This window comes from Nycticebus coucang, chromosome 14, assembly GCF_027406575.1.
Source record: "Nycticebus coucang isolate mNycCou1 chromosome 14, mNycCou1.pri, whole genome shotgun sequence".
In the NCBI taxonomy this organism is placed as follows: Eukaryota; Metazoa; Chordata; class Mammalia; order Primates; family Lorisidae; genus Nycticebus; species Nycticebus coucang.
Window position 1 is genome coordinate 18,067,086 of NC_069793.1, and position 14,118 is coordinate 18,081,203.

A 14,118-nucleotide genomic window follows, 5' to 3' on the forward strand; every position below is an offset into this window, starting at 1 on the left:
GATTTTATTATAAACTTCTAACATAAAAGTTAGAAGTTAATTCAGGGTGGTTGTAACCAAGCTAAGTTGCAGGGGAATATTGCCTAGAGAGGGCTCAGTGCCTGTAGCACAGTGGTTATAACTGCCAGCCACATACACTGAGGGTGGTGGGTTTGAACCCAGCCCAGGCCAGCTGAACAACTGCAACAAAAAAAAGCCGGGCATTGTGGCAGGCGCCTGTAGTCCCAGCTATTTAGGAGGCTGAGGCAAGAGAATTGCTTAAGCCAAGAGTTTGAGGTTGCTTTGAGCTGTGATGCCACAGCACTCTACCCAGGGCAACATAGTGAGACTCTGTCTCAAAAAAAAAAAAAAAAGAATATTGCCTAGAGAGTGTGATAATTGTTGGAACCTTGATTGAAGAAAAGAATGTGGGGTTTCCTGGAACTTCCGTGGCGATTGTTAAAATGGCAGAGTAAAAAACAACCTTAGGATGAAAGAAACTTCAAACATAAGCTCTGTCCTCCATCTTCTCACTGTTACCTACATATACCTTGGCTTTACTGTAATTTCCTATTCTACAAATGATCTCCTTTCCCTTTTCCCATTGAAATATTTCCTACACTGGCCAGGCACAATGGCTCATGCCTATAATCCTCACACTTGGGAGGCTGAGGCAGGTGGATTGCCTAAACTCACAGGTTTGAGACCAGCCTGAGCCAGAACAAGACCTCATCTCGAACTGGACGTTGTGGCAGGCACCTGTAGTCCCAGCTACTTGGGAGGCTGAGACAAGAGAATCGCTTGAGCCCAAGAGTTTGAGGTTGTTGTGAGCTATGACACCATGGCACTCTACCGAGGATGACAAAGTAAGATTCTGTCTCAAAAAGGAAAAAAAGAAATATTTCCTATACTATATGATTCAGTTCTAGTCCTCAGTCTTTTTTTTTTTTTTTTTGTAGAGACGCCATACCACCCTCGGGTACAGTGCCGTGGCGTCACACAGCTCACAGCAACCTCTAACTCTTGGGCTTACACGATTCTCTTGCCTCAGCCTCCCGAGTAGCTGGGACTACAGGCGCCCGCCACAACGCCCGGCTATTTTTTTGTTGCAGTTTGGCTGGGGCTGGGTTTGAACCCGCCACCCTCGGCATATGGGGCCGGCGCCCTACTCACTGAGCCACAGGTGCCACCCAGTCCTCAGTCTTTTCAATTGGAGAAGGGCTTTGCCTTCAAATTCCCCCTCCCTCATAGGATGTAATTATAGTACAGACTCAACTGGTAAAACAAATTACATCCAACACCAAGATCAAGTTTTACACAGCAGTGGCATTACCTCTCTGATTTGAAAATCTGTGGGGGGGGGGAGTGTGTGTTTGTATGTATATATATTCTACACATATACATATCTCTTTAATACAGGCCCAGAGGGGCCAGGTGGTAACTCATATCTGTAATCCTAGCACTTTGGGAGGCCCAGGAAGGAGAATGGCTTGAATTAGCTGGCCAAGTAGTAGTAAGTGAAGGTTGGTAACCAAATATGATAATCAGCATTTTTGGAAGCTGATGTAAGAGACCCACTCAAATCTAGGAGTTTAAGGTGAGCCTCGGCTCGGCGACTGTGGCTCAAGCATCTAAGGCGCCAGCCACATACTCCTGAGCTGGCGGGTTCGAATCCAGCCTGGGCCTGCCAAACGACAATGACAGCTGCAACCAAAAAATAGCCAGGCATTGTGGCGGGCGCCTATAGTCCCAGCTACTTGGGAGGCAGAGGCAAGAGACTCACTTGAGCCCAGGAGTTGGAGGTTGCTGTGAGCCATGATGCCACAGCACTCTACCCAGGGCAACTGCTTGAGGCTCTGTCTCAAAAAAAAATTAAATTTTTTTTAAAAAGTGAGCCTCAGCAACATAGCAAGACCCTGGCTCCACAAAAATAAAATAAAAATCCCTACGTGGGTGTTGTGCTCACTTGGACCAGAATAGTATCTACTCTGGCTTTCTAACCAGTCTAGGGTCCGGCCCTCTTGGCATCACAAAAGACTGGTGAGAGTGTCCTTTGGCTAGAAACAAAAGAGGGGAATGAGTCAAAAGCAACAGAACCAGCTGTCATTTGAGACTACTCACCTCACTGCAGTTCAGTATCTCATCCCTGTCCTCCCACTGAGGGGCCAAAGATGGGAGGCTCACTTGAGCCCTGCAGTTCAAGGCTTCAGAGAGCTGTACTCATGCCACTGCACTCCAGCCTGGACAAGAGCGAGACCCTGGGCAGCTGAAGTACTATGGCAGACGGGGGAGCAAGAAGCAGAAATGACTGCCATGCCTGTGGAAGTTCTACTTCTCAGTTTCCGGTAGGGTAGGCATCCCCATTGTAGAAGTGAGATTGACATTTAAATAACTTCGAATCATGCCCAGTAAACTTCAGAGATAAATCAAAACCCAGCTCTGTCAAATCCCGAGACTTTTTTATTGCTTCATGGAGGCTATGATAGAATGCTAAGAAAAAAGCAGCCAATAAACCAAGTGGTATGTAATTCCTCCATCCAAAGAAATAGGCCCTGCATTTATAGTAAAAGCAGTGAACCAAAGAAAAAGGCTCACAACTAAAAATAGAAATGGTCACCATTACTTTTCTTGACTATTATAATGGTTTATGTAGTTGGAAAGCTAAGCTACCATATGACATGAATTTCTAACTAGAAGGACCATTAGTTCAATGTGTTTGGATTCCTAATAAATTTGAAGGGTAGCATTTCTTAAAAGCAATCTATTTGTGGGCAGCGCCTGTGGCTCAGTGAGTAGGGCGCCGGCCCCATATGCCAAGGGTGGCGGGTTCAAACCCAGCCCCTGGCCAAACCGCAACAAAAAAATAGCCGGGCGTTGTGGCGGGCGCCTGTAGTCCCAGCTACTCGGGAGGCTGAGGCAAGAGAATCGTGTAAGCCCAAGAGTTAGAGGTTGCTGTGAGCTGTGTGACGCCACGGCACTCTACCCGAGGGCGGTACAGTGAGACTCTGTCTCTACAAAAAAAAAAAAAAGCAATCTATTTGTCATTGCCTCCAATGGGTTCAAGCTACCTCCCAAGGTGCCCTGGTAGTTTCTATTTTGGAATTTTTTGTTTGTTGCTGGAACTTTTTTTTTTTTTTAGTTTTTGGCTGGGGCTGGGTTTGAACCCTCCACCTCTGGTATATGGAGTGAGTGCCCTACTCCTTTAGCCACAGGCACCGCCCTGAAATTTTTTATTTTTTAAATATAGGTGAAAATAGGTATTTTATCCTCCTTTTCAGAAATGTTAGGCTTATCTAAAGTCACATGTGACATCTCATTTTTTTCCCCTTCAATTGATCCATCATCTTATTTTGTCTTTAGACTTAAAGAGAGTCAGAATCTTGACCTCTGATTTTTGTCCTGGAGGAAAAGTTGCAAGTGAGAGGTGGTTTTGCCACCAACCAAAGTATGGGAATTTCTCAGATGGAGACAGGGATTGGTTTTCTAAGCCAAATGAGACTGTTTTCCTTTCAGCCGACTTTGTTCATATGACAGTTTTGTCATCTGTTTGCTGCCTAGTGAGATGTCTTGGGGAGGCCCCCAGCAGTGCATGAGTTAAACCTCCCCATCATCCCGTGACCGTAAGATGGAATGGAGAAGAGCCGGTTTCGCCTTGGTCTCATGAGTGGATTCCTCCGCAGTCTGGGCACCAAATTTCTTGTCTGAACCCAATTAGCTGTATTTTGTATTAAAAACCACAATTGTTCTGGAACCAACTTACTGCAACCCTGAAGAAGAATGCTTTCAAGTAGATTTTTAATCTACTTGAGAGCCCAGAAGCAGAAGAGAGAAACCAGTATGGCCTGACAGTGCTTTTCAGGATCCACCAGCTTCCCAAAGGGCAGCAAATAAGGAACAAACCTTTGTGCTCTACCCAAGTCTAGATGACACGTGGTGAGAAAGTTTTATAGCACCAACTCTGCCCTACTAAGGCAGCCAAAAGAATGTACTATTCCCTGATAATGCCACATTTCCATGGAAAATCTAAAAGGTATTGCATTTATTTCCAAACAGTAGCATGAAGAGCCAGGTTAAATAAGGACAAGACCCAGAATTGTAACGACTCTGGCTTCCTAACCAGCCTGGAGCCCTGCCCTCCTGGCATCACAAAGACTGCCTAGGGTGTCTTCTGGCTAGAAACAAGAAAAGGAGGATGAAAACAACAGAACCACCCCTCATTTCAGACTGCTCACCTCCCACTGGAATTCAATATGGCATGCCTTTCCTCCCTTAGGGGCCTACCTTTAGTGTTTATAAATGCAGCTGTCACTAAGTGAGTAGCCTGGGCAAAATCCTGCGCTGGGGCGGTGGAGATTGCCAAGGCTATAATCTCCCTTGTCTGTGGCATGTAACAGTTCACTGAGAGAGGGACACAGAATGACAACATAAACTAGGAGTGTAGGAAGATCAAGTGAAACCGTATGTAGAAGAGCAAGGCCTGATACGCTGAAAGAGGGCACCCACCAAAGCTTTCCGTCACTTTGACAACTTGTACAAAGCTGCATAAGCTGTGAAAGTTGGAAGCAAGCACCAGGGGATCTACTGCAATGAAAGCTCATAACTGGGTGCAGAAATCACAGAGGATTTGAAGGAGTGGCATTGAGTGGGTTTTTGAAGGATAGTGATACCGGAAGGCAGGATGGTGGAACATGACATCAGGGCACTAAAAAAAAAAAAACCTAAAAATAATATAGTGCAGGGTGGCACCTGTGGGTCAGTGAGTAGGGCACCGGCCCCGTATATCAAGGGTGGTGGGTTCAAACCCAGCCCCAGCCAAACTGCAAGAAAAAAATAGCTGGGCGTCGTGGCGGGCACCTATAATCCCAGCTACTTGGGAGGCTAGAATGGCCTAGCCCAAGGATTTGGAGGTTACCCTGAGCTGTGACATCACCGCACTCTACCGAGGGTTAATAAGTAAGACTCTGTCTCAAAAAAAAATAATAATAATATAGTGCAGTGCCTGACAGTAAAAATTCATATGAGGTAGCTATTCTTAGAGTTTTGAGAATTAGGGGAGGGGGCGGCGCCATATACCAAGGGTGGCTGGTTCAAACCCAGTCCCTCCCAAACTGCAATAAAAAAGTGGCCGAGCATTGTGGCGGGTGCCTGTGGTCGAGGCTTCTTGGGAGGCTGAGGCAAGAGAATCACCTGAGCCCAAGAGCTGGAAGTTGCTATGAGCTGTGATGCCACAGTACTCTACCGAGGGTGACAGGGTGAGACTCTGTCTCTTAAAAAAAAAAAAAAAAAAGAATTGGGGAGGGGATTGTAAGTACAATAAAATAGGCAAAGTCATGGACTTAGTAGAGGCTAAAGCAGTTGAGGGCAAGTGGAAATCCATCTCTACCTGGCCTAACCCTTCTGCAAAGCAGTATTTCTGCCATGTAATGAACGCCTGGAACCGTGGCTAGCACGCAGTAGATACTCAACAAATGTTAAAGCTGGGCGCCGTGGCTCACGCCTGTGATCCTAGCATTCTGGGAGGCCGAGGTGGGTGGATAGCCTGAGCTCATGGGTTTAAGACCAGCCTGATAGCCGGGCGTTGTGGCGGGCGCCTGTAGTCCCAGCTACTTGGGAGGCTGAGGCAAGAGAATCACTTAAGCCCAGGAGTTGGAGGTTGCTGTGAGCTGGGTGAGGCCACGGCACTCTACCGAGGGCCGTAAAGTGAGACCTATCTCTACAAAAAAAAAAAAGACCAGCCTGAGCAAGAGCACGATCTCGTCTCTAAAAATAGCCAGGTGTTGTGGCGGGTGCCTGTAGTCCCAGCTACTCGGGAGGCTGAGGCAAGAGAATCACGTAAGCCCAAGAGTTAGAGGTTGCTGTGAGCCGTGTGACATGGCACTCTACCCGAGGGTAGTACAGTGAGACTCTTGTCTCTACAAAAATAATGATAATGATAATGATAATAATAAACGTTGAATGAGTGCCCACCTGCCTCCTACATGCCTCCACCTTCAGGATCCTCAAATTGAGTGACATCTCAACTGCTCTTCCCAAGCCTGTGTGGCACATGCATCCCCAAACTACTAAGCAGCATTATCACCCAATTCCCCAGGCCGGAAACTCTGGAGATGACTTTGAGTCTTCTCTACCCCTCCCTCCGTTTCTAAAAAGTCACCACTAGACTCAGAAATGCCTCTTGGACTTGTCATCTCCTTTCCATCCCACTGCTTTGATGCATCATCTCTGCCCAGCTGCTGCCACGGCCTCTATCTCATCTTCCTGCCCCAGCTTGGGGCGGCGGGCAGTAGATACGGCCAGCGCTGTGCCAGCTGTGACCACAGCGAGCAGGATGCCGCAGCTTTCCTGCCTGCACGGGCTTCTGGCAAAGGATAAAATGCTTTTCTCTAACCCGAGATTCTTAGGATTTCTTGACCTGGCATCCTTTATCCTTCTACCCGAGCCCGAGCCAGACAGTTCCCGGCCTACTGCCTCCCCGGCACTGCACCTTGGTACTGCTCTAGCAGCTGCTGTGTCTTGTTTTCTTCCACGGAAGCCTGTGCAGGAAGAGCTGAGCTTGAGAGACGGGGCTATTTATAAATAGCAAGTGGGTGTAAAGTTCTGCAGTCACAAATGTTTCAAAGTTAATTCCATCTCTTCTCCATTTGAGCTTGAAATTTCTGTCCACCCCCTCATCTTCCATCTTTTCCCAAACCCTGTAAGTTCCTACTCTCTCCTTGGTCAAAGCTATAATAAGCTTGGATACCCTGGTGGCTAAGAGATGTGACATGGAACCAAGTGGGGGAATTATGGATTCCCCATCTACAGAGGCCTGCACAGAGTCAGAACTCCTGCAGTAACATAAATGTTCATACTACCTGATAATAGAATATTTATTGATGGCTCACTGTGTGACCTCACTGTTGGGTTAAGGTCATTAATACCAACTCATATCTAGCCATTAATACCAACTCATAAAAGCCATATAAGCTAAATGTTGCCCCACTTTTTAGTGGTAGAAAAGTAAAGCTCTGAAGGGTTGACAGATTTGCCCAAGACTGGCAAATGGCAAAGCCAGAATTCAGACCTGTGACTGCCAAGTCTGGAGTTCCCTTTTTTTTTTTTTTTTTTGTAGAGACAGAGTCTCACTGTACCGCCCTCGGGTAGAGTGCCGTGGCGTCACATGGCTCACAACAACCTCTAACTCTTGGGCTTACGTGATTCTCTTGCCTCAGCCTCCCGAGTAGCTGGGACTACAGGCGCCCGCCACAACGCCCGGCTATTTTTTCTTTTTGTTGCAGTTTGGCCGGGGCTGGGTTTGAACCCGCCACCCTCGGCATATGGGGCTGGCGCCCTATTCACTGAGCCACAGGCACCGCCCGAGTTCTGTTTTTGTTTTTTTTTTTTAGAGACAGAGCCTCACTCTATCTCCCTCAGTAGAGTGCTGTGGTGTCACACACCTCAGTTCTTGGGTTTAGGCGATTTTCTTGCCTCAGCCTCCCAAGTAGCTGGGAATATAGGTGCCTGCCACAACACCCAGCTATTTTTTGTTGCAGTTTGGCCAGGGCCGGGTTCAAACCCACCACCCTCGCTCAGTACCTGGGGTCGGTGCCCTACCCACTGAGCCACAGGCGCTGCCCAAGTCTGGAGTTTCTAACGTGCTATGCACATGTATTGAGTCCAAGTAATTTTCTGCATAATGATAGAAGAACGGATTACAACAGTTAAATATGAAACTTAACGGGGGGAGGAAACCTGTGATTTTATTACAACAATGAAAGGATCAACATTGTATGCTGCATCTGCAGACTCAGAAGCCCAACTAGGGCTGGGCCCAGTGGCTCACACCTATAATCCTTGCCCTCTGGGAGGCCATGGCAGGTAAATTGCCTGAGCTCAGGAGTTCCGAGACCAGCCTGAGCCAGAGCAAGACCCCCTCTCAAAAAAAAAATAATAATAGCTGGCCATTGTGGAGGGTGCCTGGAGTCCCAGCTACTCAGGAGTCTGAGGCAAGAGAATCACTTTAGCCTAGAATTTTGAGGTTGCTGTGAGGTATCACACTATAGCACTCTACTAAAGGTGACAAAGTGAGACTGTCTCAAAAAAAAAACTAAAGCTGGCTTAATTAAGAGGTTGAGGCTGGGCACAGTGCCTTGTGCCTATAATTCCAGCACTCTGGAAGGCTGAGGTAGGAGTTCCAGACCAGCCTGAGCAAGAGTGAGACTCCTTCTCTACTAAAAATAGAAAAATTAGCATTGTGGCGCGGGCCTGTAGTTCCAGCTACTTAGAAGGCTAAGGTGGGAGGATTGCTTGAGCCCAAGAGTTTGAGGTTGCTGTGAGCTAGACTGACACCATGGCACTCTAGCTGGGCAACAGAGTGAGACTTGGTCTCAAAAAAAAAAATTTACTGAGGCCAGGCACGGTGGGTCATACCTGTAATCCTAGCACTCTAGGAGGCTGAGACAAGTGGATCGCTTGAGCTCACAAGCTGGAGACCAGCCTGAGCAACAGTGAGACTTTGTCTGTAAAAAATAGCCAGGCATTGTAATAGCCAGCTACTTCGCAGCCTGAGGCAAGAGAATTGCTTGAGCCTAAGAGTTTGAGGTTGCTGTGAGCTATGACACTACGACACTCTACTGAGGGTGACAAAGTGACACTCTCTCTCTCTCAAAAAAAAAAAGAAATTACTGGCTCAGGTTAACATAAATGGCCAATGGTTAATCCAGTGATTCATACAAGGGCATTGGGATGTTCACTGTTCCCATCCTTGGGTCTGCCTGCCTCTGCCTGGTTTCCCTCTCAGGCTCTTTCCACTTGGCAATGGGATGCCAACTGGCAGCTCCACTCGTGGCTTCTTTGGAGCTTGTAATTCCACTGAAAGAGCAAATATCTTTTCCAAGAGCTCCAGCAAAAATCCCCAGGAGAACTCTGGCTTGAAATATACACCCATCTGTAAAACATTTGGTGTGTCTGAGAAATGCTGGCCAGGCTTGAGTCATAGGCCCATCATACTGACAGGGTCAGGAACCAGGATCAGCCCCAGTAGAAGCATATATACTTCTATGCCCAGAGCTTCCATTTATATATATATATAAAATAGCTGGGCTATTTTCTAATGTGGAAGGGCCTGGCTCCTTGAGGAAAGTTCCTTGGGAAAAGACACACATTATGCCCAAAAGGAAACAGTTTGAAAAGAAAGGGAAAGAAAACAGTTCACCAAGAACATGTACCACGTGAGAATTCATGAACATGGCTCGATGCCTGTAGCTCAGTGGTTAAGGCGCTGGCCACATACCAGCTAAACCATGACAACTACAACAAAAAAATAATGGGCGTTGTGGCAGGCAACTGTAGTCCCAGCTACTTGGGGGGCTAGGGCAAGAGAATTGCTTAAGCCCAAAGTTTGAGGTCGCTGGGAGCTGTGACGCCCTGGCAATCTACTGAGGGCAACATATTGAGACACTGTCTCAAAAAAAAAAAAAAAGGGCAGCACCTGTGGCTCAGTGAGTAGGGCGTTGGCCCCATATACTGAGGGTGGCAGGTTCAAACCTGGCCCCAGCCAAATTGCAACAAAAAAATAGCCAGGCATTGTGGCAGGCGCCTGTAGTCCCAGCTACTCAGGAGGCTGAGACAAGAGAATTGCCTATTTGAGCTATGACACCATGGCACTCTCTACCAAGGATGATAAAGTGAGACTGTCTCTACGAAAAAAGAAAAAAGAAAGAATTCATGAACCTAAGATGAGTAAAGGAGTTGGTATGTTGGAAACCTATGCACAGGTATATGCACGTTCGCACTATTAGCTCAGTCACCCATGAGCCAGATAATACCACTTTTTTCAAGTCAGAAAAATGGAAGCTCTGGGCGGCGCCTGTGGCTCATCGGAATAGGGCTCTGGTCCCATATGAACCCGGAGGTTGTGGGTTCAAACCCAGCCCTGGCCAAAAACTGCAAAAAAAAAAAAATGAAGCTCATAGATTTACCTAGTAACTGGCAGAGATAGTACACCTCAGTGTGTTTACCTCCAAATCCTGCAAACTTTACACTACAGCACACTGCCAGACACGAGGGTGAGAATGATAGGGGAGTGCTTGGAAGCCACGTCACATGAGGGGACACTTTGGACTGATGCAGCTGGCAGACCGGGAGACCATTCTGCCCTTTTCACAGCTACCAGCCGAACAGCTGATAACTCTTCACCCACATCAGAGACAGCATCCTCTCTCCATGGGAAGAAAAACCTGCCAGGGAGCTGCTCTTCCAGCCTGACTTGTGACCACGAGAAAGAATCATCTGGTGCTGTCAGGGAGACAGGTACCATGGGGGAAAGGTAGATTGACAAGGAAGGGCATGTTGGACCTGGAATGAATGGGTAATTGAGAAATAGCTCTAGAAAAATGATTTGAAAAGTTATGACCCCAAGTTTAAAGACAAGATGGGAGGGCGGCGCCTGTGGCTCAGTGAGTAGGGCTCCGGCCCCATATGCCTGAGGGTGGCGGGTTCGGACCCAGCCCCTGCCAAACTGCAACAGAAAAATAGCCAGGCGTTATGGCGGGCGCCTGTAGTCCCAGCTGCTCGGGAGGCTGAGGCAAAAGAATCGCGTAAGCCCAAGAGTTGGAGGTTGCTGTGAGCCGTGTGACACCACGGCACTCTACCCGAGGGCGGTGCGGTGAGACTCTGTCTCTACAAAGAAAAAAAAAAAAAGAGGGGGACAGCTGAGCCAGCTCAGTAGAACTCTCTGACAAGCTCAAATTTTGAAAGGTACAAAAGATGGAAGAGTAAAGTTCTTGATAAACTGGCACTTCAAAAAGGTGCAGACAATAAAAGACATTGTTGGTTATGGCCAGAGCAAGAAGAATTAAGGACAAGACAGAGTTCCACCAGGGGACGGAGCCATCAGGTTGGCAGCTGTCAGGGAAAGCAGAATATTCAATTCTGAGTTTCTTCTTCCTTCCCTGGGGAAAGATATTTCAAAACCAGGAAGAATAAAGCCAAACACAGGGAAACTGTAACCCCAAATAGAAGGAAAGATAAAACCTAAGCACCCACCCCAATTCTAAGGTGCTGAAAAACCTTTGCAGATCGTACCTTTGCCAATCGGGGAGAAAGCTGTGGTGAAAAGGAAGGGCCACGGCGTGGGGCAGCTACAAATGTCCTGATATGCAGAAAAGAAGAAAAAGTAGACCAGGTGTGGTGGCACTCTGGAAGGCCTGGGTGGAAGGATTGCTAGAGCTCAGGAGTTCCAGACTAGGGAGATCCCATTTCTACTAAAAATAGAAAAATTAGCCAGGTGTTGTGGCAGGCACCTATAGTCCCAGCTACTCAGGAGGCTGAGGCAGGAGCATCCCTGGAGCCCAGGTTGAAGACTGCTGTGTTTGTGACACCACTGCACTTTAACCTGAGCAATAGAGATCCTTTCTCAATAAAGAAACAAATAAATAGGCTCAGCGCCTGTGGCTCAAGCAGCTAAGACGCCAGCCACATACACCCGAGCTGGCAGGTTCGAATCCAGCCTGGGCCTGCCAAACAACGATGGCTGCAAAAAATAGCCAGGCGTTGTGGCAGGCGCCTGTTAGTCTCAGCTACTTGGGAGGCAGAGGCAGGAGAATCCTTGAGCCCAGGAGTTGGAGGTTACTGTGAGCTGTGATGCCACAGCACTCTACCCAGGGCGACAGCTTGAGGCTCTGTCTCAAAAAAAAAAACAAATAAATAAAAGGTAGATTCTGGAAACTAGATGGACACATTTGAGGTAAATTCATTCCCTCAAATCTTTTCTAGAATATAATACTAAATTGAGTTGGAAAACACCTAGAAAGAATTGGTGTCTTCTCAAAAAACAAGATAGGAATAAAATAATTTATTATTTATTTGGAAGGCCACTAGGAAAATTCCTTGGATCGTAGTGTTCCTTGTTTCCAGTTAGAGATTGAATGCCTCATGACTGAGGAGACAGCTAGGAAAATAGTGATCTCAGAGATTGCACAATTGGGTGGATTTGTGTAACAGCTAGGCCCCTTCACCCCAGTTGGTTATTCAATTGCTGCAGCACTGGGAGAAGACTCCAGTTCCATGCTACTGGGCTCTGTTTGGTCAGCTCAGTAGTGATCAGTGTCCACCACACCAAATTTGCAGACAGCACCACTGTTGGAAGGAGAAGCTAATATTTGAACATCAGGATCAAGATTCTAAAATAAGAGCAGTGCCTGTGGCTCAAAGGAGTAGGGCGCCGGCCCCATATACCAGAGGTGGAGGGTTCAAACCCAGCCCCAGCCAAAAACTGCAAAAAAAAAAAGATTCTAAAATAACTTGAAACAGTGGGCTGAAACCAGCAGGATGGAATTTAAAAGAAATATGTGGAAAGACCTTCATTTAGATTAAAAATACATGAATATCAGCTTATCAGCTGCATGAGCACAGGGTGAGGCCGTCTGGCTTGCCAGCAGTGTGTGAGCAAGAGACTGAGGGTTTTCAACTGATCTCAGGTTGAACAGAAACTAGTAGAGATGAAACAGCTGCTTAAAAAGATAGTCGTTCTCCCTGCCCATTTTTATTTTAGGTAGAAAGGGGAAACAGCAAAAAATATCTCCCAAACCATCTCCGTTCCTAGGAGACACCCACTATTAATGGCTTCTAGTAGATCGTGTCACACCTTTTCTGTGCATGCATAAGCAAATCCATACTTTTACTTTTTTCACATAAATAATAGCATATCATACATCTTGGGTTTTGTTTCACCTAACAATATATCTTATTTATTTATTTTTTTTTGTAGAGACAGAGTCTCACTTTATGGCCCTCGGTAGAGTGCCGTGGCCTCACACAGCTCACAGCAACCTCCAACTCCTGGGCTTAAGCGATTCTCTTGCCTCAGCCTCCCGAGTAGCTGGGACTACAGGCGCCCGCCACAACGCCCGGCTATTTTTTTTTTTTTTTGGTTGCAGTTTGGCCGGGGCCGGGTTTGAACCCGCCACCCTCGGTATATGGGGCTGGCACCCTATGGACTGAGCCACAGGCGCCGCCCTAACAATATATCTTATACTGGGCACATTGGCTCTGCCTGTAATCCTAGCACTCTGGAAGGCCGAGGAAAGTGGATTGTCTGAGCTCACAGGTTAGAGACCAGCCTGAGTAAGAGACCAGCTACTTGGGAGGCTGAGGCAAGAGAATCGCTTAAGTCCAAGAGTTTGAGGTTGCTGTGAGCTGTGACGCTATAGCTGTCTACTGAGGGCTACAAAGTTATAGCCTCTGTCTCAAAAAAAGCCAAAAAACTTACAAATTGTTTCCTTGTTCTTTTATAGAGGATGTGTAGTATTCTGTTGTTTATACAGAAATGTCAAAAAATGTATATACATTTTAAGAAAGGAAAAAACTATTAAAATTGTAATCCTCAACATATATATTGTATCTTGTATCTTTTATAATTACAAAAGTCAAATGTGACTTGAGGATTATAATTTTAATATTTTTCTCTTTCATAAAATGTGTATACATTCTCTGTATATATAATAATTTAATTGGTCTTTTGTGGCTTAGGTTATTTCCAATATTTTGCTACTACAAACCATGCTGCAATGAATAACATGTCATTGGCTATTATAATTTCAAACATGTGGTCATGTATCTGAAGAACATCTTTTTAAGAAGTAGAATTACTGAGTTTTGGGTTTGTTTTTCTTTTTTGTTTTGTTTTGTTTTTGAGACAGAGTCTCACTTTGTCACTGTCAGTGGAAATCCTCCAGCTATTTTTTTTTTTTTTTTGAGACAGAGCCTCAAGCTGTCGCCCTGGGTAGAGTGCTGTGGCATCACAGTTCATAGCAACCTCCAACTCCTGGGCTCAAGCAATTCTACTGCCTTCGCCTCTCAAGTAGCTGGGACTACAGGCACCCAACACAACACCCAGCTATTTTTTTTTTTTTGGTTGCAGCCGTCATTTGGCAGCCCGGGCTGGATTCAAACCCACCAGCTTAGTTGTATGTGGCTGGCGCCTTAGCCACTTGAGCCACAGGCAGTGAGCCCCTCCAGCTATTTTTTTAGAGATAAGGTCTCACTCTGGCTCTGGCTCAAGCTGGTCTCAAACTCATGGGCTCAAGCAATCCATCCGCCTTGGCCTCTCAATGTGCTGGGATTTCAGACATGAGCCACCAGCGCCCAGCTGTGGAATCA